The 25,963-nt window shown below is 44.5% G+C and overlaps 1 protein-coding gene and 1 pseudogene across 1 annotated transcript in view; one reads left to right on the forward strand and one right to left on the reverse strand.

The window, feature by feature from the left end:
• Window positions 1–25,963, forward strand: part of LDLRAD4 (low density lipoprotein receptor class A domain containing 4) — a 153,628-nt gene that overhangs the window by 113,213 nt on the left and 14,452 nt on the right.
• Window positions 20,864–25,442, reverse strand: LOC136166305 (large ribosomal subunit protein uL1 pseudogene; annotated as a pseudogene).

Genomic DNA, 25,963 nt, shown 5'->3' on the forward strand with positions numbered 1-25,963 from the left:
AGGAGCCCATTCTGCTCCACTGGGAGAGAGAGGCCCGGGTGCTGGACTTTAAGTCTATAGCCATGCATCAATATTTGCCTCAAAAAAATTACCCCAAAGGGTCTGCCGTAAACCTTGGGAGGGGCCCTCTTTGAGGAATTGCAGAAATAAAGCTGAAATTCAGTCATCACAGCGTGTGTCCTGTCCTGCAGAGATGCAGTGACCCTGTGAGCCTGACCCCAGAGTCAGTCACCTGGGCTCTTTCATTAATAGTTACATCTCAGTGCAGACACCCGGGAAGGCTTTTAATTTGGAAAAAATCTTCCAGCAACCTAAATTTAGCAATAATTGTTTTTTCGCTCCTTGATCCGTTCTTCTTATGTCCTGAGAGTGAACAATAGAGGGGAAACTAGATGGTTTGTGCGTCTTCCTGCCTGAAAAGGAAAAGATCAAAAATGAAAACATCTTTTAGCACAGGATCCCTGGAGAAGGAGGAATCGGAGCTCCAGGCAGTGAGTGGGCTGGCCTCCCAGAGCTGCTCTCAGAAGATCTTCCCAGGCGTCCCCAAGGCACAGCTGTTTCTCAGAAAGTCTTGTCTTTCCCTGAACCTCTTGCCTATGTCCTGTCAGCTCCATGGAGAGTGTGAATCTCCCCACTTTGGGCAAGCTGAAGGGAGCGATGCCAGCTGACCACAACCTGGACATCTGGAGGTTGAACCCCAACACAGTGGTTCTGTCCACATCAGCAGATGTGAGGTGCCTGAGTCAGCCCCCCTGGGCTTTCCTGGGGAGATGGGCTGGGACGGAGGGGTATGGCCCCCTCCCTGGGGAGAGGCCCTGCCTCATGTAGGCAACACCTGTTCTGAAGGGGTGCCAGGGCGTGTTGCTTCCTTTCTTCATCTCTCCATCTTCACTGTAGTTTCTGTGCTTCCTTTACTCACTTATTCTAAAAAATGGGAGAAAAAGGAACTTGATCTAAACCTCTGAGCCTTTTCTCCTTAGATCCCCAAGAAGGGGGGAAGCACACGTTGCAGGGAGGTGGGGGAGACACAGGTACTGTTCCTGGGAAGGCGCTCAGACTGGCAGGCTCTCCTGCCATCTGGACTGGAAGCAAGCGGCTCTCCATGTGGCTGGAGGTGGGTGTGGCTGAGCGAGGCCGAGACAGTGATGTCCCTTCTTGAATTTGACATAGTTTCCACAGGACAACCAAGAAAATGCAACCCCTTCCTGTTACATGTGCTTGGGAGATGGAAATGCCAAGTCTGCTCCTTGGGGAGGGGACTGGCCTGAATCTAAGTTCTCAAAGGCCAGTCTGACCTTAGAAGATGTCCTGGGGTACCTTCAGCCCCATGAGGCTGCAGAAGCCATGGTGGCTGCCTCCTTAGGCCCTTGTGGTTTGGTGTTTGCTCTCATGTCAGAACCTTTAAGCTGGAGTGACAGGGACAGTGGACAGTGCAGGTAGCTTCTCCCAGAAAAACCAGGTGCCAGAAATGATTCATGTTCAGATTGTTGAAAAGAACAGGACAGGGAGCTGGAGAGTGCTGTAGAGAAAATGTGTTTGGGTGGTTACCTGTAGAAAATGGTGTCCTGAGTAATAGCACACCCTTTGGGGCTATTTTGTGGAGAGTATTTCTGTGAATGTTGGGTTTGTGAGGAGTATAGGATGCAGCGTATGCAGGGAAGGTGGTGTGGGTGTGGGGGTGCAGTGTGGTCTCCATCTAATGCTAACCCACTGGCCTTGAGAAGATCCTCAAGGTTTTGGCAGTTTCTCCAGTGCTGGGTGTGGGACAGCACCGGTGGGTGGTGCCCAGGGCAGACCCTGTTGTTGGAGAACTGGAGAACCCCAGTCTTGGAGAACTGTTTTTCCCAAACAGCCTGACAGGTGGGGGAATTGGGAATTGGTCACAAAAAGCCAGCTTTCTTGGAGATAAAGGCTAATTTTAAGGAACATTACTGGAGAGGTAAATTGGAGTCAGATTCTAGAAAATCAGGATGTAAGGCCAAACAATTTTTATTCTCTTTTCTGAAGGAACTCATTGAAGATTTTTTTAAAAGATTTATTTATTTATTTGATTTTTGGCTTCACCAGGTCTTCTTTGCGGCAAGGTCTTTCTCTAGTTGTGATGTGCGGGCTTCTAACTGCAGTGGCTTCTCTTGTTATGGAGCATGGGCTCAGTAGTTGTGGCTCCCAGGCTCTCGAGTACAGGTTCAGTAATTGAGGCACATGGTCTTAGTTGCCCAAAGACATGTGGAATCTTCCCAGACCAGGGATCGAACTGGTGTCCCCTGCACTGGCAGGCAGACTCTTAACCACTGGACCACCAGGAAACCCTATTGAAGATTTTTGAGGAGGCAAGTGAAGCTGTGAGACGAGGCAGTTAATGTGGACAAGTGCTAGCGAGCACCAGCCCTGAGCCTGTTTTACCGGCAGGGGAACATTATGGAGGGGTAGCCCCTGGAAGGACCAGCCTTGTCCATGGAGCAGGTGGGCTTTAGGTGAACTTGCAGCTGCCTAAGGAGACATAGTAGTGGGGGGTACGGATTGGCTTTTTAACAGATTTTGAAAAGAGTCTTATTGCTGTGATGATTATCACAAATATGTTTAAAAATTTTTTGAAAGGAATGTGTGAAAGCACATCAGAAGATGGGTAGATGGGTAGTGAGAGCTGCCCCAGCTGGGGCGAGCCCTCTGCCTGCCCCTGGCAGTCTACAAGGCTTCCACATACTACAGCTGCCAAGGCAGCTTGAAGTGGGCTTCACGGCCCCTTCCTGTTCTTGGTGAGAGGATGGCGTGGAGGAAACCCCAGCAGTTTACAGATTTACAGCCACCAGGACAGGCTGATGGGGGCAGTCTGTGTGTGACCCGGGGTATGTGAAGGGGCGCAGGAGGCCAGTGCTGCTGCCCTCATGGTTCAGGGAGGAGGGGTGGGGAGCAGGGCGAGAGATGGACTCTCTTTCTCCCAAATCTGGTAACATGGTTTCAGCAAAACCCTGACTTTCCCATCTTTAGCCTTAACCAGGTACGGTGGACTAAGTGTAAATATTAATGAGCATAACAACAATAAAACTGGCAGCAGCACGAATGAATGTGGTCTCCTGCAGTAGAAATATTTACCCGATATGTCCTGCCAGTGAGAGAGATTTTGGCATTAAACCTAGACATTACCTCACTCTCCTGGGCAGACAGCCGACTTCAGTGCTAAGCAAGTCTGCAGAGTGAAGAGCTGCGTGTACCTGCCTGATTGGCTGCATAGCCCAGACCCTGATGGGAAGTGATTTCTTTGAGTGTGTCTGTCTGTCTGTCTGTCTGGGTCTCGCCCTTAGTTCCTTTCTTTGTTTCTTTAGCTCTCCATAGGGTTGTCATTGTCTATTTTCAAATTGCTGGATTTTTGTGTTTGTTTTTTTTAATCTTGAAGGGCACATTGTGAAAAGGTCTGCCAGCCAGGTGGGCAGGTATTAATACACACAGAAACCTGAAAGGTCAGAATTATCAGGAGGAAAAGTGAGGTACCTCTGTGCGTGTGTGTGTGCAAATGTCCCCACACACAGGCACACATGCCGCTCTTATTAAGAGTCAGGAACTGGTGAATGAAACAGGTTTCTTGTTTTGTTGTGGTTTGTTTTAATTCATGATAAGTACAAGGGGATGTTCCACAGTAAAGGAAGTTTTAGTTCAAGATTAATAGCAACTAAAATAATATTTTGAAACATTTGAAATTATACTAAAAATGTGGTTTTTGATGCTTCTAACCTAAGAAAACATACTTGAAACCATCTATTCCACTGGCCTCAGATCTCTTTGAAATTAGTACTACATAGAGGGTAGAAGTTCTGGGTCAGCACAGGAGACAAACCTGGGCTGGAAAGTAAAGTCTTTGAGTTGAAAGTACTGGGAAGGCTTTGAGTTGTCACTTAAAGTACCAAATATTCTTCCATAAGTTTCCATACAGGTTGTGGAGAACCATGCTGTCTGTCTACTGCTCAGACCAAGCCACCCTTTATTTTCCTTAGATCTTGACTCTCAGTTTCATGTTGTTTAGGTTTTGTGTTGTTACTACTGAGTGACTTAGTTTTATCAGTTGGTTTAAAGTAAGAAGTGCTTCCGTTTTCCTGTCTGATCTGTTCTTGAGCACTGGCTGTACCAGGATAATCCTTGCTCCCAGGATCAGCTTATTTGGTAGCCTTGCTGTGATGCAGAACAAATGGGCCTCTGGTGCCACCACCAGGCAGCCCCTCAAGATGGAACATTATCCACCAAAGGTAGAAAGTCTCGACACCAGACCAGTTTCATACCGTGTAGATGATACTGTGCTTAACAGCGTGTCTGCACTTGATGGCCCTGAAGACTGAAGTCCACCTAAGAAATCACTGTGTGTGTGTCCTGTGGTGCTGGGGGCTGGGTACTGGGTGGAAGTCCTTGTCGGTCCTTGTCTACATCATTCAGGGGAGGCTTACCCACAGTGGAGTGGGGTGATGATGTGACATCGGCCCAAAGCCATAGCCAACTTCTTTATCGGGGGCAGATAGCTTTACTTTTTTGAATGAGCCCAGTTTCATAAAAACCCAGCATTGAATCCCAGGGTGCTTTTGGTTTTAGTTTTAGAGTTTCAGTAATTTCAGGGTCCCCAGGAAAACATATTCCCGTAAACTTCACTGGTCATAGAGAAACGTTACCAATGCCACTGAATGTTAATGTTCAGGGCTGAAGAATTGTGAAGGAGGCAGGTGGATGGGAGTGGAATAAGGACATTTGTCCAAGGAATGCAGTGGTCAAGCAACCAGATGACCTTGGTAAACTGGGCTGATCTCACCCCAGATTTTGATGCTTATCACTCGGAGAGTGGTTTTATGTTCATGGGAAAGACTTGGCTGCCGGCAGGCTTGGCAGAAGCAGGGCAGAGGCATGTTCATTGGTGTAACAACTTTAATAGCAGGAGTACTTGTGAACATCCTGGCTTCTTAGTGACTCAGCGAAGCCCTCTTTGCTCCTGGGTTCTTACCAGGCAGGGCACGCTTGGCCCCAGGCCAGAGCCAGTGGAACCCATCCAGTGTGGGGACAGCAGAAGGAGTCCTTGATCAGGAGCTCTGAGACCCCCTGTCAAGTCTGTTGGCTGGAAAGCAAAACAAAACAGTGAAATAAAAATGAGCTTCACTTGGCCAAATTAGTGTGCATCATGCTTTTCTTGGTTTTGGTTAATAACAGCTATTAATTCATCCATATTTTCGGAGCACCTGCTATGTGTTGGGGGTTCAGGGATAAGCTGGTGAACAGGTCCTCTCTGACACTCTTTGTTGTAGTTATGGGCTCAAGTGTAGTGTCAGCCTGAAGATCCTCTGACTGAATTGTGTACATTAATCTGCAGAGAGGGGATATTTTTCTTAACAAAGTTGTTATTTCAGACCGATAATCCATCAGTCCACTTGGATATATTTTTGGTCTCCAACTATTGTCAAACATGTGATTGCTTAACTTTCCATGATTTCTTTGAAAGAGTAAGAAGGGAGGATAAAACAACATTGAGACTAGTAGATTTGGGGATTGTAGGACATCTCAAGGAAAAAGGCTTAATGGGAAAGAAAGTAGAAGGAATTAAGGATTTACATATAGCTTATGATCTTAATTTTCCATGTTTTTTGGGGGGGAGGCACGGGGCGCACACTGACTGAAACCGCCCACCCTGGCCAGGCACCATAGTAACCATTTGCATGAGTTACTTTCTGACAGGAGGTCCTGGTAAGGAACTTGGAACTAATAAGCCACCACCAACCAGAAGAGTTTGGGAAATGTCAAAAGGAGACCCCACGTGTCTGACCACCTCTCAGAATCCTTCTCACCAGCATCCATCTTGGCTGAGCGGTGCGTGAGCCACCAGGAAGGACCCTGAGTCAGAATGATTGGCCAAAGACAACCCGGAAACTAATCCTATCACCACAAAATCTGAGAGTGCAAGCCATGTGGCAGAGCAGTCCTCCTGGATTTCCTTACCCTACTGCTCTCTGCCCGGATGCCCCTTCCCAATAAAATCTCTTGCTTTGTCAGTGTGTGTCTCTTTGGACAGTTCATTTCCAATGTTAGACAAGAGCCCACTTTCAGGCCCTGGAAGGGGTTTCCCTTCCTGCAACAAAATCAGAGCATTTCCCCTCTATGCCTAGCAAGGTTTTACGAATCTGGGTTTAGTTCGAATATTGACTTTATTTATGAGTGGTACCCCAGTTGCCCGGGACTGTTGATGATTTGTTATTGTGCTATAATCCTTACCATGGAGTAGCATTCAGTATGTCTGAATTTATGTGATAAAGGTTTGAAAGTGTCTGTGTCTATAGCTGGAAGGAGGGAGAAAGAAGTGGACTTTTTAAAAAAAATTCAGTTTAATGACTCACCTCAGTAGGTGAGTGATGTTCCACGTTGGGAATTAAAAGGACTTCTCCATTTTTCTCTTGAACATCTTGTGTCTTTCCCTGAACTGAGGGAGGCCTGAGGAAATGTGCTCATCTCTCTTGACTCTTAAGAGGCAAAGTATAATGATGTTGTGAAAACTCTGCAACAGTTCTTTAAAATGCAAGATTATTTAAAATTCATTTGATTTGAATAGTGCATGGGGTTGCTGCATTCCTGTTTGTGTATAGTTCCCTGTAAGAGCTTCCGGTGCACCTCCTGACTCTCGTGTGGTCCGCCTTCCTTGCTTCCTGTGGGTTGTCAGAACCAGTCATTTCCTTCTGGTTTCTGCCAGTGAAACGCCTTGTGGTTTTACACTTTGCTGCCTTCTTCACATTTTACGGGTGCTTATTTCAAGGCAGTTCTTACCTGTGCTTTCCTATAACTCTCTTTTCTTCCTAATGTAGCATCCGCATGAATATATCAGTGCTTTTTAAAATCATAGGGTGATTGCCTCACTGCAGGTCTGGGGATGTTTAGTAACTGGGTTTCCTGATGATGCTCCACATGTGTCAAACTTATTTTCAGAAAGCTGGTTAAATTTTTAATGCAGCTCATAGTTAAATCCTCCTGTAAACAGAAATTTTACCTTTTTTTTTTTTTTTAAAAAATAAAGAAGAATGTTATTTACTTGTTTAATCTAAATAAATGAGAAGGTTTGCTTATTTTCCCTTGTAGTTTGAAGGGAAATACCTTGAAATAGGGAGGACTTGAAGAAAGAGGCCTAGAAGTTTTATAATCTTTCTTAAAGAAGAGCAGAAATGCTCTAGCAGCACCTCCAGTGGTAGAGGCTGGAGTCAGATCCCTTCTCACGGGTCTTTCGAGCCACACTGCTCACACTCTCCTTGGAGGGGTCGGGCGTCTGGGTCCTTATCCTTTTTAGTTACATGTCAGTTGGCTTCTTTAAAGGGAGGAAAGGTAGGCAGAGAGACAAACATAGAAGTCTCTCTGATGAGGGTTGAGAAGCCACCCTGTCCCCTGAACACTCTGGAAACTTCCCCAGAAGATTACTGCCTTTGCCCTTGACCACAGAGACTGTCACTGAGCAGATGAGTTTTAACCCTAACCCTGGCCCAGGAACAAGGAAATAAAATGAAATGACCAGCTGCCAGTGGAGGTTATGTAAAACAGGGTTGGATTTTGGTTTGGTTTGATTTTTTAAGTTTTTGCACCAGATCTTTTTGATTTATCTGTATTTGTTTTGGGGTTTTTTTTTTGTTTGTTTTTTGTTTTTTTTTGGTAAAAGATGTAAGTTCAAGAAAAACTGGTAAGAGACTGGGGCCAAGAAGCTGAGGATTCTGTAATTCTTTGTTTAGTTTGTGACCCCATGGACTGCCAGGCTCCTCTGTCCATGGGATTTTCCAGGCAAGAAATACTGGAGTGGGTTGCCATTTCCTTCTTCAGGGGTTCTTTCCAATCTAGGGATCAAACCCTAGTCTCCTGTGTATCCTGCATTGGCAGGCGGATTCTTTGCCACTTGCAGCACCTGGGAAGCCAAGTGAATCTGTATATAAAATTGAGTTGATGTTAAGTAAATTCAGGCTTCCCTGGTATCTCAGCTGGTAAAGAATCTGCCTCATAATGCAGGAGACATAGGTTCAATCCTTCGGTTGGGAAAATCCCCTGGAGAATGAAATGGCAGTCCACTCCAGAATTCTTGCCTGGAGATTTCCGTGGACAGAGGAGCCTGGCATGCTACAGTCCAAGGAATTCTCCAGGCTAGAATACTGGAGTGGGTAGCCTTTCCCTTCCCGAGGGGATCTTCCCAACCCAGGAATCAAACCCAGGTCTCCTGCATTGCAGGTGGATCCCTTACCAGCTAATCTATAAGGGAATCCTGAAGCGACTAAACAACTAATTGGCATCTGGAGCAAAAATGCTAACCCTCTATGCCACCTGTAGGGGGCGTGTGTGCGCTATGGGTGCAGGACTGACCTGGTCTGGGGCTGTTGAGGGCTGGCCCACCCCACTGCTCACCTGACCTGCAGAGGGGCAGAGGGAGTGCAGGGCTGCGTGCTGGTGGGTCCCAGGATTAGAAACCCCAGGAAAGGAGCATGGAAGGAGCTGGGACTCCATTTCTCTTGATGCGGGCATCCCCTTCTCTTGAATTTATGCCACTTTGAACGGTTTCATTTGAAATTCTGGTTGGTGAGTATAGCTGTGCACTTTTGTGACTGTTTTTGTTATCTTGAAATGTGCTGGTGCTGGTAAGATTGCAAGGTGATGACAGCATACATAGATATCTCTCAGCTACCATGTCTCCCTTGATTAATCTCCTTTCTGTACTGACTTAGCTTCAGTTAAATCATCCTCTGAGGTAAAAAGGAAGGAAGTATGTAGGATTTTGTTATTGACTTGACTGGCATCCATTTAAAACAGTGTGCTTTATACCTTAAAGTTGGAATTGCAGATTCTGGTCTTATTCGAAAGCTAGAACTATTTGAAAAATTAACGTCCTGCATAAGCTGCTTGAGTGCGAGAGCAGGGTCTTACTTAGGCTTGTTGGAAAATCCATCACTGTCCAGCAGTGGGTCCATGCTAAGTCCTGGGTGGCATCCTGGACAGAGTACTGAGCGCTGCCTCTGCTGCAGCCAACTGCCCCCCACCCCGGCCCCATGCCCCAGGCTAGAGCAACTTCCTGCATTTCCCCAGAGTAGGCAGCCACCTAATCGAATTTGACTGTCATTGTACTGGGCTCCTGAGGCCGTCACCTTTGGGAGATGCCTGGTTGGGACAGCACAGTGGTGCCTCAGAAAAGCTGAGTTGAGAAAGGAAACGTTTGCCTTGAGGTGTAGAGGGAGGCACCATGCAAGCATTTAAAGACTAAGTTCCCTGCTGGCAGTTTTTAATGATCTGCTGATTTTATTATACGTTTATAGTAAGAAGTTGGAGTTTTGGGCACTGAAGGGCAGGAGGTTTTGTGAGTAAGATTCAGAAAGATCAATATTTCTGTTAAATTTATTTTACTCACAGAGGCATTTGCGTTGAATAGCAAGCATTGATACCTAATTGTGTTTTTATGTGTCTGAGCAAAGGAAACAGAATTGTTAATGGGTCCATGGCGTGTGGGATCTTAGTTCCCTGTTCAGGCATCGAACTCATGTCCCGTGCATTGCAAGGCAGATTCTTAACCACTGAACCATCGTGAAAGTCTCTTTTTTATTTACTTTATCATGTGGGTCAGTTAGGACTTCCCCCATTTTTAAAATATACTTAGGAAAGGATTGAAAAATGATAAAAGGTTAGTATTTTGTTATTACATATTTTTAGTAAATGTGCTGTTCTAGTTGAGTCTGAATATTTGTAGACCTGAAACAGTGTTAAAATTGTTTATGAATGGGAAATAGATGGAAGTAAAGATTCATAGTTGGTGATTTGTTCAGTATCACTTAGCAGCATCAGTATTTTTGTCCACAAATTAAGGTTTCCTGTTTTGTGCACATTGAAAATATTTGTCCACTGAAGTGTTTATGACCTTGTGTACACACAAAGGCACTAGGACATTTTGATCATTGCTGGGTTCATGGTACTTAATTTGGGTGTCTAGTGACAGAAAAGCATCTGAAGATGTGAGAAAAAGTGAAAGTCTCTCAGTTGTGTCCAACTCTGCGACCCCATGGACTATATCCAGGCCAGAATACTGGAGTGGGTAGCCTAACCCAGGAATCAAACTGGGGTCTGCTGCATTGCAGGTGGTTTCTTCACCAGCTGAGCTATCAGGGAAGCCCTGAAGACGTGAGACAAGAATTTAAACTTCAAATCATGCAAATAATTACTTTCCAAGAAAGGACTCCTTTTAAGATTTAAATCAGTAGTTTATTTCTGTGTTAAGAGGGCAGTTTGCAGACATAGTTGAAGAGTATCATTCTTTAAAGTCTTTGAAGTTGTGGGACAAGACATGCTCCTCTGGCAGCGAGGAGCCCTGCAGAGAGCACTCCTGATATGTGACAGAAATGATGCTGGGCCTTTGTGGTCTTCCTCCCCCAGACCCAGACCTGCAATCTCATCACATGGAGAAAAAGCAGACAAATCCCAGTCAAGGGGAATTCAACAAAATGCCTGACCATCCCTCCTCAAGACCGCCAAGGTCATGAAAAACAAGGAAGTCTGAGAAACTCTCACAGCAGGGAACCTAAGGAGATGCGTGACTGCATGTAATGTGGTGTCCTGGGTGAGGTACTAGAACAGAAAGAGGACATTATGTAAGAAAGCAAATACAAATACACTGTGGACTGCAGGGTATTTTTCTTTGAATTACAATCCATAAGAGGAAGGTTGACATCAGTTGAGTCTTGCTGCCTTTCTGAGCTCAGCATAGCATCCAGAGCAGCTATGATGGGATCTGCTGTGACCCACCGCCACTGTCTTATCTCCTTCTCCTCCTTACCTCCTCTTCTCCTTCTCCTCCATATCATCTTCATCTCCTCCTCATCTCCTCTACTCCTCTTCTGTGTTTTTAAATTGTTCTGCTAGATTACTTGTGATGAAATGTCTTGGTCTTTTCTTACCTGTGAGATGAAATATTAGATAAATAGCTGATTTGGGGGTTGCTATTTTCATTTGAAGTGGATTGGAAGATAGCCTTAAGTATCTAAATTTTGTTGTATGTCTCAGTAAGGTGAATAGCAGTTGTTACCTTAGGACACAAAGAAATGTAAATAAGTCATATTTGAGTTGAAAAATTACTTGGTCTGTCCTAATAAGCAAGCCAGGCATGCCTCAGAGAAACTGTCTTCATACAAAGACACAGAATTACAAGTTGAGAGAGAAGCTTATAGGGTATATATATTATCTTACTTTATAGATGGAGTGAATCAAGACTTAGATGATGACTCAGAGCTTATTTGACAGTTGTATTGTTTACTAAGAAGGTGGATAAGTAGTTTTTTCTGTGTGGATTAGTCTCTTCCATTTTGGTAGCTTCATCAGTGTCTTCCTTGTGACTTCGTAATTTTAGAGAGAACATAAGTCTGTGTTGAGCATTAGATTTATTACTCATCTGGCCTGAGGCTGATGGTCATTTTGGAAAGCATTCCTGCCCTACCTGGCCAGTTTCTGAGAGTGACAATTTGCATAAATTACCACAAATAGGGTAAAAACACCTGTTTTCTTTAGCATTAATGGACGTTGTTTTTTTATCATTCATCATGTCCAGAAGCTGGATTTAAGTATGAGTTATTTATTGTCACTTTGAATTTCTGAGACTACTGGCTATCATTTCTGGGCAGTCGTGGAACATTTTTAGTGAGCAGCATTTTCCTTCTTATGGTGGGTCCTCATTCTTTTCACATGTTCCAAGAGGCCACAGGTCTTTGCTGAAGTGAGTGTGTCTGAACTGGCAGAAATGAGATAGGTATAAACTCTGCTCTCAAGAACTTTGCTGTCCAGATAAGCTTGTGGTTACTTGTGCTGTACATCTCTTGAGTCGTGTGAAATACAGAGGACAGGGGTAACGAGGATGCTCTGGGAGAGGTGGGCATGGTACTTGGCTTTGCCTGAACAGATGAGCTTTTCATAAGAGGAGTTACAGGTCCAGATCAGATGGCCATGTAGGGACTTGTAACTGAGAGCAAGGATGGCTCCATGGAGCCAGTTTCCTGGAGGCTTGGTCTTCAGTGTCAGGAGGTTTCCAGAGGTGTGAGATGCCTTTGGGAAGAAAGGAATTTCAGCTGTTAAAGAAAGACATGCCAGTGGGAAAAGTTGAAATATATTTGGAAAATTCCATGATGGGGGATTGACTGTTGCTGAATCCTAGTCTTTGTAATAGATGAAGGGTGATACTGTTGATGTGATTTATGACCGTTTATGGGACCCTCACCCTGACTGAGGTCACGTGTGTCAGTCAGCTCTCTTCACGGTAAAGTTACTCTCTTCCCGTTATTCAAAGAGAGCCAACCTTTAAGGGGTGACTGATGCTGTATAAAATATAGGTATTATCAACATATTGTGATGAAAACCAATCCATGAAAATGATGGGTATTCCAGACCAGTTATCAGGCCTAAGAAAATGGCAAACAAATGCTAGACTTTACCTGCGTTTTGAAAAAGATCCTCATCTAAAGTTGACCTTCTCCAAAACTGGTACCTAATGGTGGTTTCCTTTAGATAAGGTTTTAATAGGGAGGCAAGAAGTAGTTAAGAAGTGAGTTTAGAGGTAACACTTGTCTTAGTGTCTGGTGTGAAGTCCTCACTCTGTAAATGTCAGGCAACACTTCCATCATCATCATCTTCCTTGTCCTTGAATCACTGAAGAGCCTGTACACTGGACACCAGTGCATCCAGATTCTTAACAACTGGTCTCATCATTTCCACGTTTATTTGACTTTCTAAAAAAGTTTTAAGACAGAAAATTTAATCATTTTTCAAGGTATAACAAATTTCATTATAATGAATGGTTTTTGCGAACTTTGATTGTCTCTTTAAGAGGTGTTGGTGTGGGCTGCTCTGGGATATTGCCTCTTGACTGCACTGTTGCAGTTCCTAAGCAACCACTGCCAAATTTGTCTGCACGTCACACAACTTGTTTGTTATCCAAGATGTTTGGAATTCTTACCCTTGTACCAAAATAGACCAGGGAGGATGGAGTAGGACTGTACCGTGTCAATGGGCTGCACTCAAGCATCCCTTCCAGAGGCATCTCTCTGGCAGGAGAAAATAAGAAGCAGTGAGTCCTCAAAAGGAGGAAGACTCCTGGAAGACCAGCCCAGGATGGGGCCTATCTGTGGCCCTGCTTCTCTGTCCTCCCTGGCTGCTCTGGCCAGCAGGGTGGGCTGTTGAAGCAGGTCAGAGGTGCTGCTGCTGGAGAATGTGATCGCCTCCATGGTTGCCAAGGCCACTGAGGGTTATTACTGTGGATGAAAGGAACACTTGAGTCTTGACGGTGATCCCCTGTCATTAGGAACTCTAAAGGTCTCTTGAAAGAAAGAGAGAATCCCTACTATGATTTTTCCTCAATAAATAATTGTTGACTAATAACGAACTGTTTTTCCAGCCCAATTAGAACAACATCTGCTTCGTAACAGGACTCTGAAGCATTGCCGCTTGCTTCTGGGACTCATCCCCTGACCTGTGAAGGAATGAAGGAACAGCAGGGACCTGGGAATGGCACCTGCCTTGAAATAGCATTCATGGAGAATGTCTGGATGCTCCAGCCGAGTAATTTTTATGAACTGTTAATTTAGTGGACTGCGTCCCAGTCCACTAAAACTGCAATGAGCATGTTAGCCTCTTTAGAATTTCTAAATATATGTGTGTGCATATCATGTTTGTGTGTAAATATACATATATGTATAAACACATCTATCTATATATATATGCATATATGTATATATGTACAAAGTCTGGATTTCTTCAGAGTCTGAATTATTTCTTCAAAGTCTGGTTACCAAGGTCACACTACTTGAGAGTGGGGAAACTGAATTCTCGTAGAAGCTACACAATTTACTTCTTCAGTGACTTTGACCAAATCATGCCTTTTCCTGGCTTCAAATTCCTTGTCTCAGGAGCTGGTTAGTTAGGCCTCTTCAAGCTCCAAGATATTCACGTGGTTTTCGAGATTACTGCTGCATCTGGACAGAGCCCTAGCACCCTCAAACCAGGGTAGTGCATCAGCTTCTGCCTGTGAAATGCCCAGTCTGCCATTCAGAATAGACTGGGTTGGGTGTTATAACCAAGGATCCCCTAGATTGGTCTCTCTGTCTGCTTGGCACTTTCTAGATTTTAGCTTAAGTGTTAGCAGAAAGAGTGAAAGTGTTGTGTTAGTTGCTCAGTCATGTCCGACTCTTTGTGAGCCCACCAGGCTCCTTCATCCATGGGATTCTGCAGAAAAGAATACTGGAGTGGGTTGGCATTTCCTTTTCCAGGTGATCTTCCCGACCCAGGGATTGAATCCTGGTCTCCCACATTGGAGACAGACTCTTTACCATCTGAGCTACCAGGGAAGCAGAAAGAGTAGAACTCCTCAGTTCCTGGTTTGCTTTTATTTTTTCTTTCCAAAATTATGTTGTTCAAATAGAGGAGTCAGGGAAGATTTTCAAGGATTTGAAACCCTCAGTGGGTGAGGTAATGGCAAGAGTGCCCCTTTGCTTTGTAGGCAAGGTCAACTGCAGGAAGAACTCGATCACTGGTTTTCCCTCTGTGGCTTTTGGGCAGTTGTTTGGAGTGATAGGTAACACAGCACCATCTCAGAACCCAAAGGAATTGGGCTCTTGATTCCTGGGCCAGGACTCTGCTTCACTAGCCCCCAGAGAGCTGACATCTTTTAGTGTCTTCAGGCTGGCAGGAAGAAGTGGGGCTCACTCCTCTTCCAGGGACCCCTGAGCAGGTGCATTTCACATGACCCAGCAGTCTGAATAGATCACTGAAGTGATAGGATTTTGAAAACAGAAAAATTTTCTCCTCATCCATGAGTTGTGAATTTAATCTTTTTTCCACAAGACGAGAAATCAGACAGTTTATCTTAGCTTGTCTGTGAAAGGGTCTTCATGCAATCAAGCCTCCTTTTTCATTCTTGACTTTTATCTTGAGAATAATTTTTAAAGACTCCAGTCTCAGTATCAATGTTCAGGATGCAGCAGCTCCTATTGATGTGGTTGATGAGACATAGGACCTGGAATGCAGAGTTGGAGTCGATATTACTAGAAAGAGTCCGCAGGTGAGCCATGAGCTGTTTGGTGCTGTAACCGGCTCTTGTCACATCCTTCAAGTATGTGTGGAATAAAGGAAAGCCATGATTCTAGTCCTGTGTTTGCACATGACCACTGTGACCTTAGGAGAGTGCCTGTGCTTCTGTTTTTGCACTTGTAAACCAGCCTTGATTGTGTCCCATGTCAGGGGTGTGTAAAACCTCCCAGTTTGCAGATCTTACATCTCAGGGGACAACCCAAGTTGGTATTAGAGGCCATATCTTGTAGCTGTTCTTCAGGTTCTGTGTTTGAAAAGCTGAAAGATTTGGGGGCTTTAACTGGATATGAACTGGTACAGTTATTTGGGTGACATCAGCAGATAATGAGTCTTGTTGGTCCTTTTGAAATGGGCCTCAGTCAGTGTAGCTGTTGCAGTTTATCCTTTCCTTAGGGCACCACACTTATGTTTCCTCAGGTCATAAAATTTGGAATTTTGAAAATTTCTCAGTAAGAAATAGATGCACAATTTACAGCTCCTTAAGATCATGTGCTTGTAGTTAAATTGTTGAGCACTGTTTCTAAGTAAATGAGATAATTAAGATTTTTCAAGAAATACATGAGAGAATAAACCATTTCTGCCAGTGATTAAACATCACAGCTGAGGAACCTGATGAGTGGAGGAGGTGTTTGTGGGAGTGCTCTTCATCATCCTGAGGACTAGCCTGACTCGAGTGCAGGAAATCTGTCCAGAGGCATGTAGCATGGTGACACTCATTCAGAGCTCATGCACTGAACCTTACCACATCTGCAGTTAACTTCCTCCATTGAAATCTTGAACCTGTCAAAGTCTTCCATGAAGGTTGGAAGCAACTTCTTTCAAACTCCTATTAATGTTGGTCTTTTGAGCTCTTTTCATGGTTCATGAGTATTCTTAATGGCATCTGGAGTGTGAATCTCTTCAAGAAGGCTTTCAGTTTGCTGTGCCCAGATCCATCAGAGGAATCACCATGGTAGCTATCATCTTATGAAATGTATTTCTTAAATGTTGAGACTTGAAATCAAAACTTAATCCTTGACCCATGGGCTGCAGAATGTATATTGTGTTAGCAGGCATGAAAACAACACTGCAGAGCTCAGTGGTCACCTGTGGCTGAGGCCAGTGAGACTCAACAGCACTCTGTATTGTCTGCCACTTACTATGCACGCGTGGCTTTGTTGGACCTTTGACACTCTTAGGGCATCAAGGGGTGATGAGGAAGAAGGTGGTGTGACTGATGCAGGTCAGACCTTCATCAGTGTGTTTCTAGTATGTTCCCATGACGATGGAGCTTTGGGGAAGAAGATGACTTACCTTGTTTAATTGGGAGAAGTGAAATACTTGAATTGTCAGTTACTTTTTCAGTGGGTGTCCTTCTGACTTTTTAAACCCTGACCTAGAGTGAGAAATACATCTGTTATCCCAACCCAGTACAAACACGGACCCATACATGCAGAGCCCAAGCACACCTTCACTATTGCACTCTCTGCCTTGTGGATTGTGAGTCTGGGCTTAACATCACTGTTTAGTTTCCTTTCTCTGAAGGCCAGAAGGGTAACCCCATGGTTAGGGAAAGGAATGAGCTGTCACAGCCACATGGAGATGTACTGTGGGCTGAAGCATGAGTAGTGTTTGGTAGAGTGTATAAGACATATTGTCACTTGTATGCTTGATGGACTTGTCACTGAGTAGTCAGCCTGGCTTTTAACCCTTTTAAGGAAAATTCTCACACAGTAAAGAGCGTAGGTATGATTTTTCCATGGTGGGGTGATTAGTGGTGTGATCCCTTCAGTTTTTAATGTTGTATTTCACTCTTGGAATTCTGAGATGAGAAACAAGGCCATGAAAAAGAAAATTTATCATCTACAATAGTTTAACAGGAAGTCGTGGTTCCAAGTTGGAGTATAGAAGGAAACCAGAACTTGGTGAAGTAATCCAAGATCGAGGTGTTTCTTAGGAGTTTATTATCTGAGTTGCATAGGTGAAACTGGTTTTATGAGTCAGCATTTACATGTAGAGGTGTTTTTAAACTTACAAAGTGCTATTTGCAGAATACTTTCATTTCATAGTTCTTTTTATTATATTGGCATTATTGAGATATTTCACATATGCAGTACAATTCCCCTATTTAAAGTATGTAATTAAGTAGTTTTTAGTATATTCACAGAATTGCAATACCATCACCATGATCTAAATTTAGAACATTTCTGTCAGTCTAAACAGAAACTTAAAGCCCATTACTAGCCATCCACCTTTTCTCCCAAGCTCCCAGCTTTAGCCCACCACTCATCTCCTACTAGTCTCTGACTCTGCCTACTTGGGACATTTCACGTCATTGTCTTTTGTGACAGCCTTCTTTCACATAGCATGGTATCTTCAAGGTTCTCTTAAGTGGTAGCATGTATTAGTGCTTCATTTTGAGCTAGTTTGAAAGCCAGCTTTTCACCACAAGTATGATATTAGCTGTGAGCTTTGGTAGATGCCTTTCTGTTCCCGGTTTGTTGAGTGTTTTTATAATAAAAAAGTGTTGGGTTTTTGCCAAATACTTTCTCTGTTTTTCTTTTTTTTCCCCTAAGTTTTAAGCCAGCTTTTTTTCATTTGTCTACTTATAATAGTATATCACTTTAAATGATTTTTGGATGTTAAGCCAACCTTGCAGTCCTGGAATAAATCCCAGTTGGTCATGATACATTATTGTTGTTCAGTTGCTAAGTCATGTCTGACCCTTTGTGACCCCATGGACTGCATCTCGCCAGGCTTTCCTGTCCTTCATTATCTCCTGGAGTTTGCTCAGATTCATGTCCATTGAGATATCAATAGCCTGAGATATGCAGATGACACCACCCATCTGGCAGAAAGTGAAGAGGAACTAAAGAGCCTCTTGATGAAGGTAAAAGAGAAGAGTGAAAAAGCTGGCCTAAAACTCAACATTCAAAAAACTGAGATGGCATCCGGTCCCATCACTTCATGGCAAATAGAAGGGGAAATAGTGGAAACAGTGACAGACTTTATTTTCTTGGGCTCCAAAATCACTGCAGATGGTGAATGCAGCCATGAAATTAAAAGACACTTGCTCCTTGGAAGAAAATCTCTGACCAACCTAGACAGCATATTAAAAATCAGAGACATTACTGACAAAGGTCCATCTAGTCAAAGCTATGGTTTTTCTAGTAGTCATGTATGGATGTGAGAGTTGGACTATAAAGAAAGCTGAGCGCCAAAGAATTGATGCTTTTGAACTGTGGTGTTGGAGAAGACTCTTGAGAGTCCCTTGGACAGCAAGGAGATCAAACCAGTCAATCCTAAGGGAAATCAACCCTGAATATTCATTGGAAGGACTGATGCTGAAACAGAAGCTTCAATACTTTGGCCACCTAATATGAAGAGCCAGTTCATTAGAAAAGACCCTAATGCTGGGAAAGATTGAAGTCAGGAGGAGAAGAGAATGACAGAGGATAAGATGGTTGGATGGCATCACCGACTCAATGGACGTGAGTTTGAGCAAGCTTTAGGAGATGGTGAAGGACAGGGAAGCCTGGTGTGCTGCAGTCCATGGGGTCTCAAAGAGTCAGACAAGACTGAACGACTGAAAAAACAATATGTCCATTGAGTTAGTGATGCCATCCAGCCATCTCATTCTCTGCCTTCCCCTTCTCCTGCCCCCAATCTTTCCCAGCCTCAGGGCCTTTTGTGATGAGTCAGCTCTTCGCATCAGTTGACCAAAGTTATTGGAGCTTCAGCAACAGTCCTCCCAGTGAATATTCAGGGTTGATTACCTTACGATTGACTGGTTTGATTTCTGTGCTTTCCATGGGATTCCCAAGAGTCTTTTCCAGCACCACAATTTGAAAGCATCAGTTCTTCAGTGCTCAGCCTTCTTTATGGTTCAACTCTTAGTTCATACATGAGTACTGGAAAAACCTTATCTTTGACTATATGGGCCTTTGTCAGCAAAGTCATGTTTCTCCTTTTTAATATGCTGTCTAGGTTTGTCATAGCTTTCCTTCCAAGGAGTAAGTATAATTTCATGGCTGCAGTCACCATCCACAGTGATTTTGGAGCCCACGAAAATAAAATCTGTCACTGCTTCCACTTTTCCCCTTTCTATTTACCATGAAGTGATGGGACCAGCTGCCTTGATCTTAGTTTTTTGAATGCTGGGTTTTAGCCAGCTTTTTCATCCTCCTCTTTCACCCTCATCAAGAGACTAGTTCCTCTTCAGTTTCTGCCATTAGAGTGGTGTCATCTGCATACCTGAGGTTGTTGATTTTTCCCCCGACAATCTTGATTCCCGCTTATGATTGATCTAGCCTGGCATTTTGCATGATGTACCCTGCATATAAGTTAAATAAGCAGGGTGACAGTATACAGCTTTGATGTACTCCTTTCCCAATTTCGGGGCTTCCCTCATAGCTCAGTTGGTAAAAAAAATTCCGCCTGCAATGCAGGAGATCCTGGTTTGATTCCTGGTTTGGGAAGATCTGCTTGAGAAGGGATAGCCTACCCACTCCAGCATCTTGGGCTTCCATTGTGGCTCAGCTGATAAAGAATCCACCTACAGTGCGGGAGACCTGGTTTCAATCTCTAGGTTGGGAAGATCCCCTGGAGAAGGGAAAGTCTACCCACTCCAGTATTCTGGCCTGGAGAACTCCAGGCCATGGGATTACAGTCCATGGGATCGCAAAGACTGAGCGATCCCATGGATCGACTGGACACGACTGGACACGACTGGACACGACTGAGCGACTTTCACTTTCACTTTCCCAGTTTTGAACCAGTCAGTGGTTCCATGTCAGATTCTGTCGCTTCTTGACCCACATGCAAGTTTCTTAGGAGAAGGTAAGGTAGTCTGGTACTCCCATCTCTTTAAGAATTTTCCACAGTGTGTTGTGATCCACACAGTCAAAAGCTTTAGTGTAGTAAATGAAGCCGAAGTAGATATTTTTCTGGAATTCCCTTGCTTTTTCTGTGATCCAGTGGATGCTGGCAATTTGATCTCTGGTTCCTCTGCTTTTTCTAAATCTAGCTTGTACATTTGAAAATTTTCGGTTCACATACTGCTGAAGCCTAGCTTGAAGGATTTTGAACATGACTTGCTAGCATGTGAAATGAGCATAACTTTATGGAAGTTTGAACATTTTTTGGCATTGCTCTTCTTTAGGATCGGAATGAAAACTGACCTTTTCCAGTCCTGAACCCACTGCTGAGTTTTCCAAATTTGCTGACATATTGAGTGCAGCATCATCTTTTAGGATTTGAAATAGCTCAGCTAGAATTCCATCTCTTCCGCTAGCTTTTGTTCATAGTAGTGCTTCCTAAAGCCCACTTGATCTCATACTCCAGGGTATCAAGCTCTAGGTACGTGATCACACTATCATGGTTGTCCAAGTCATTAAGACCTTTTTTTTTTGTATGGTTCTCCTGTGTGTTCTTGCCACCTCTTTTTTTTAATCTCTTATGCTTCTGTTAGGTCCTTATCGGTTCTGTCCTTTATTGTGCCCATTCTTTCATGAAATGTTCCCTTGATACCTCTAGTTTTCTTTAACAGAGCTCTACTCTTGAAAGTCGTGTTGAGTAGCAATCGTGGGCCCTGGTTCCACCATGTTTCTTTTGTATGACGCACAGGTCACAGGTTTTCTGAACTCCAGTTTGCTTGTTTAATCCAGATGAGGACTCTGGATTAGTCCAAAGTTTCAGAAGCCACCTAGGGGTTTTGTTAAAATGCAGGCTCTGGTTGAGCCAGTGTAGGGTGGCACCCAATTTCTTTCTTTTTTCTTTTTGATGGTTTAGTATGGTTTATTAAGCTGTGCCTTAGTACAGACGCTGGGGCTTGCCCATGGTGCTCTTAATGTACAAGGCCGTGACATTCTGCCAATTTTTCTTGAGCAATGACACCAGGAAGTTGACAGTTAAGTGGATGTTTTACACAAGCTCATCATCTGTCATCTTCACATGGCCAGCAGCCGCTGCCAGACACAGCACCTTCTTCATCTGGAACTTGATCGTGGACTTTACTTCATCAACTTTGGCCACCATGTTCTCATTATGGGTCAGCAAGGAAGGGAACTTGCCAGCCTTGTTCAGGCCTGGGCCCAGGATTCGGGGGATTTGCTTGATCAGAGACTCTGAAGCCAAAAAGGCATCGTATTTCTTGGCCAGCTTCTTGACCAGTTTCTTATTCTTGTTGAGTTTCTTCAGCGCCTCAATGTCCATGTGGGGGATATCCAAAGCCTTGACCTCATCACAATGCTGCTGGTCCCCCAAGACACACACGGAGAACTTGGGGCGGGGAGTGGACTTAAGCCTGACGGTGCCCGAGAAGCGTTTGTCCTTCTAAGGGTCATAGTTCTTCAGACTGATCTGAAGCTCCACAGTCTCCAAAAACTTCCTGCGCTTGCGCTGGTTCCCATGCAGGACTTCCTGCACTGCCTTGTAGAGGGTGTCGCGGGAGACTTTGCTGCTTATGGTTCCCTACACTGCGAAACCGGAAAAGAGAGGGTGGCACCCAATTTCCTGTGTTTCTAACCATCTCTCTGGACCACACTTTTGAGTAGACAGTTTCGAGGGGTTATTTTATTTCATGCTCCCACTGGCCATACAGTGGAGGACTCGGCTTTGTTTTACACGTGAGAAAACAACTTTTGCAGCTGATGGAGTCAGATGGCAGAACTGGAACCAGACTGGGGTCTAACTGGTCCTGAATTTATCCACGTGAAGTGTAAACTTCATACTGCTTTCCATTTTCTCCTGGGTTTGCAAGAGCAACTGTGGTTCTCAAAACTGTAAAAGCCACTTAGTAGGGAGAAGCTTAACTGTTGTGAAAATAAATATTGAGACAAACACAGAAGAATAGTAATTCTGTTTTTCAATAGAGGGAGGAAGTACTGTCATGGTATCAATAGTGTTCAGGTAAATCCCATAGTGCATTAACACAGGGACTTCATTGCTGTTATGCAGCTGTTTTAGGGTTATTTAACTTAGACTGATTTATTTAAGAAATCTTTAATCTGCTGTCAGCTTGGTAGCTGAGTCAAAAACCATGTTAACATTTTTACAAAATGATGGGGCATGAGGCATTGTGGTTGGAACACATGTAGGGCATTGAGCATTTCTAGATAAATAGCTCTCTGTGTTGCAGTTTTTTAAACACTGAGAATACATTAGTGAATTATTCCTTGCTATAGGCTGATGTCCACAAATATCAAATAAACTACACTATGTTTTGAGTCTGTAAGAATGTAAAGTTCATGTTCTTTTAAAATCCTTGTTCATGACTTTAAGTGTAGCAAACTTACTAAAATGTACTATTTTATTTTTTAAAGGCCAATTTCTAGGGTATAAGTTTTATGTGGAAAATTTCATCTCAGGGCAGAATTTTATAGCGTAGTCATAAACCTCAAAGAATGGGAATCTGTAATGGACAGAGCCATCACCTCTGACCGGAGTCACCCTAATAGGCACACAAGATACATAAATGTCTCCAAAGGCCTCTGGCTCACATAGAGCCACAGAGTTTTTACAGATTTTGAGAGTTAGTGTCTCAGTGGAATGCTCATAGTTCCCGCGGGACCCACTGACTTGCTTTGGTTAGTTTCAGGGCCGTTTGTCTGCAGACAGAACCCAGGACGAGTCCCACCCAACTGTGAATGCTTGTAGGTCAGTCATGCTCAAGGTCTGTGCATTTTCTCCAGGACTATGTGTGTCACACAGGTCAGTGAACGGAGGGCCTTCACAGAGGGAACCTTGGGGCCGGAGGTGGGGGCTCAGCCCTGGTGGCCACCACAGCCCCTGTGAAAGGAAGAACAGACAAGAACCACTCATTGGTCATGGTTAGCCACACATCCTGTGGGTGCAGGTGAAGCCGTTGTGGGGGCATGTCGGGGGTGGGCACAGGGAGTAGGGATGCGCATGGTGTTAAGTGAGATGGCACCGGGAAGTTATTCTGTTACTTGTGTTAACGTGTAGTGAGTTTATTTTTAATGAATAAATATTTAACATCTTTGGTTTTAATCTCAAATATGGTAAATGCTGGTAGATGTCATCCACATAGAGCTCTTTGGGGTAATGAGTCATGTTTAAGGGTACAGCGGGACCAGGGCCCTGGAGGGCTGCCGGCTTTAGCAGTGCAAGAGGGAGGGCCCGGGAGGGAGCACATTGGCTAGAGAGCTGGCTCAGGACGGCCTGAGAGCAGGTGTTGTTTGAAGATGGTTCTTTCCCTCTGAAAGAAAGGCAAAGGCTTCTGTGCAGCCCCCATAGCTGAAGACTGTCTCCCCTTGCTTGTACTGAAATTTTTAGTGTGATATTAGGTCAGAAGAGTCAGATAATACATAAGGTTCTAGGTGCTGTTGTCCTGTTCAAACCAAAAGAAATAAAGATTCAGAGCAAGTAAAAAAATAAGCCATAAAAATCTTAGAAGAAAAATATTTTTAGAATATTGGAGAGAAGACCTTTCTAATCAATGAGAAGCTTTGAAGTCATAAAGGAAAAAGATTATAACAATATTTGATGGCATAAAAATTTATATTATCTATAAATCCACGGAAAAGTTTCAAGAAGTGACAGACCAGGAGAAAATATTTGTAACACGTGTAGCAGATAAGATGTGTAGCCATAATATGTAAATACTGCTTACACATGAGAAAGCTACAAGTAAAGTGAACTTTACTTGTACATATGAACTTATGAACATAGTACATATGAACTTACTTGAACATATGAACTAATATGAAGAAAAATACAAATTACCACTAATCATAGGGAAAGATCACAATCACTAGTAACTAGGGAAATACAAATGACAACAAGATACATGTTTTTGCCCCCCTCCCCAAATTAGTACAAATGTAAAGGGCCCAGCATCTGGGGCCACGAGGCAGGAGATTCCCTTTCCTCTCCCTGACAAGAGCAAGTGTACAGGTCGTGTCAGGGTGTGGAATCTCTGCTTAGGGGTGCTCACAAATGTGGGTCACACAAAATCTTTTTGATCATGGTAGAAAAAAGAAATCCAACCAAGTAAAGAGCAGTTGCTTAGAGAATGCAAGGTCCAGTGTTTTGTTTAGGAACTGGGGAATGAGGTCTTGTTTAAAGATGTTTGTGATGTATTGAGTGGAAAAAAAGAACAATATATTTGTACAGCGATTCCATTCATTGAAAAGTAGAAAGCCCTTATTCAAGAGGTGAAAGACAGATACACACAATGGCTGAATTGTGCCCTGAATGACGTGGGCATCACGGTGAGAGCTGCCAGCTTGTGTAGGGGAACTTGTATATTATAAACTATTTCAGTATATGTTCTTTAAATTTTAAAGGAGTCTTCATTATTTTTTTATAATAAAAATACGTTTCAGATGAAACCAATACATATCCCCAAATGTCCATAGAAGTATGACAATGTAATTTGATTGATTTGCTGCAAATGGTCATCTGCATAGCCTTCCGTATTCAGAACAAGATGACATGGGCTGACAGCTTCCAAGTGAAGCCTTAACACGTGTAGAGGCATGTAAGGCCCCTCACTGAAGTCATCCAAAAAGCAGTACAGTTTTCTTGAGAAGAGAAAACATTTGTCAATTCCAGGGCACAGGGCAACCTGAGAGGCAAGTTTTGAATACTCTGCTGTTCATTCACAAAATAGAAATAAAAGTCGGTAAAACAAGGCATTTTTTTAGGTTCAGTCTCGGTGCCGCATTGGCTGCCCTTGATTCTGTGCTTACTGTCTGCTTGTCCCTGGAACTGTGGTCCCCTCCTAAGATGCCCACCTTGGGCTTGGCAGCCAGGGTGGGCCTCACCCCCTCCTGCAGGAGCGATCCTCCAGGTGGGCACCTGTGCCGTGGGCGCCCCAGAACCCAGCTTGGGCTCCAGAGTCTGTTCTCAGTCCACCACTTTGCCTGCCGTCAGGAATACAAAATGATGGAGGTGGGCTCCTCATTGCTCACGCAGCCTCATCTGTGTCCTCGGGGATGGGGTTTGGGGTCCAGTCACATGGGCACCACTGTGTCCTAGACACAGACAGTTGTGTGCAGGCAGAGCGTTGTAAAGAAGTGTTTTCTGCCTCACAAGTATGTCACGCCCACAGCGTGTGAGGATAGACAAGGTCACGCGGGTGTCTGCAGCCCAACTGCAGAGTCCCAGCCCTTGCCCTCGGACAGGCAGTGATTTCAGTTTCCCGGAGTTGCTGCCATGATGATTCTGATAGTGCTTTGTAGCTTCTGGGGGCTTCCTCCCCAAGGATGTACAAGTGCAGACAAGCCCCTGCCCACCAGCCATGAGGCCCTGGGTGTCCAGAGCACAGCAGAGCCGAGCAGACAGCTACCGTAGAGAGCCCAGTCATGGGCCAGGGGTGCGTCCAGCCCACCCGCCTGGGCCATGCCGCTGCCCCATCCCTCGCCTGGCCTGGCAGGCCCATTTGCCAATCTCTGTCCCTCAGGTGTGAAGTGGGGGCCAAGAGTGGGGTGGAGGATGGTGCCACAGGATGGGGCTCGTGGGTTCAGGAAGACCCTCCTTCTAACTCCACAGGATGACATAGGGCTGGTCCTGGGCTCCGCTTCCCACAGAAGCACTGACATCCACACCCCCACACACACTGCTGGTGAATGCACGTGTGGGGAGTGTGTGGTTTAGATAGGCTTCTGTAACAGCACAGTGGGAACCCAGTGGAGACGTGTCCCGTCCTTTCCCTGAGTGGTGCCTCTTCCCTCCAGGGTGCTGTGCGGCCTTGGGGAGATGGTTTGGGAATCATAGTTTCAACCTCTAGGGGCAGGGGGTTCTGGCAGGGACCGGGCCCTGAGCCTCTCATGTCCCAGGAGATGGAACCCAGGAGCCTCCTGCCCTGGAAGTTCCCCGAATGGTGGCTGCCTGTCCCGTGTGACATGGGTCCGTCTCAGGACAG

Source organism: Muntiacus reevesi, chromosome 4 (genome assembly GCF_963930625.1).
Source record: "Muntiacus reevesi chromosome 4, mMunRee1.1, whole genome shotgun sequence".
NCBI classification, from domain to species: Eukaryota; Metazoa; Chordata; class Mammalia; order Artiodactyla; family Cervidae; genus Muntiacus; species Muntiacus reevesi.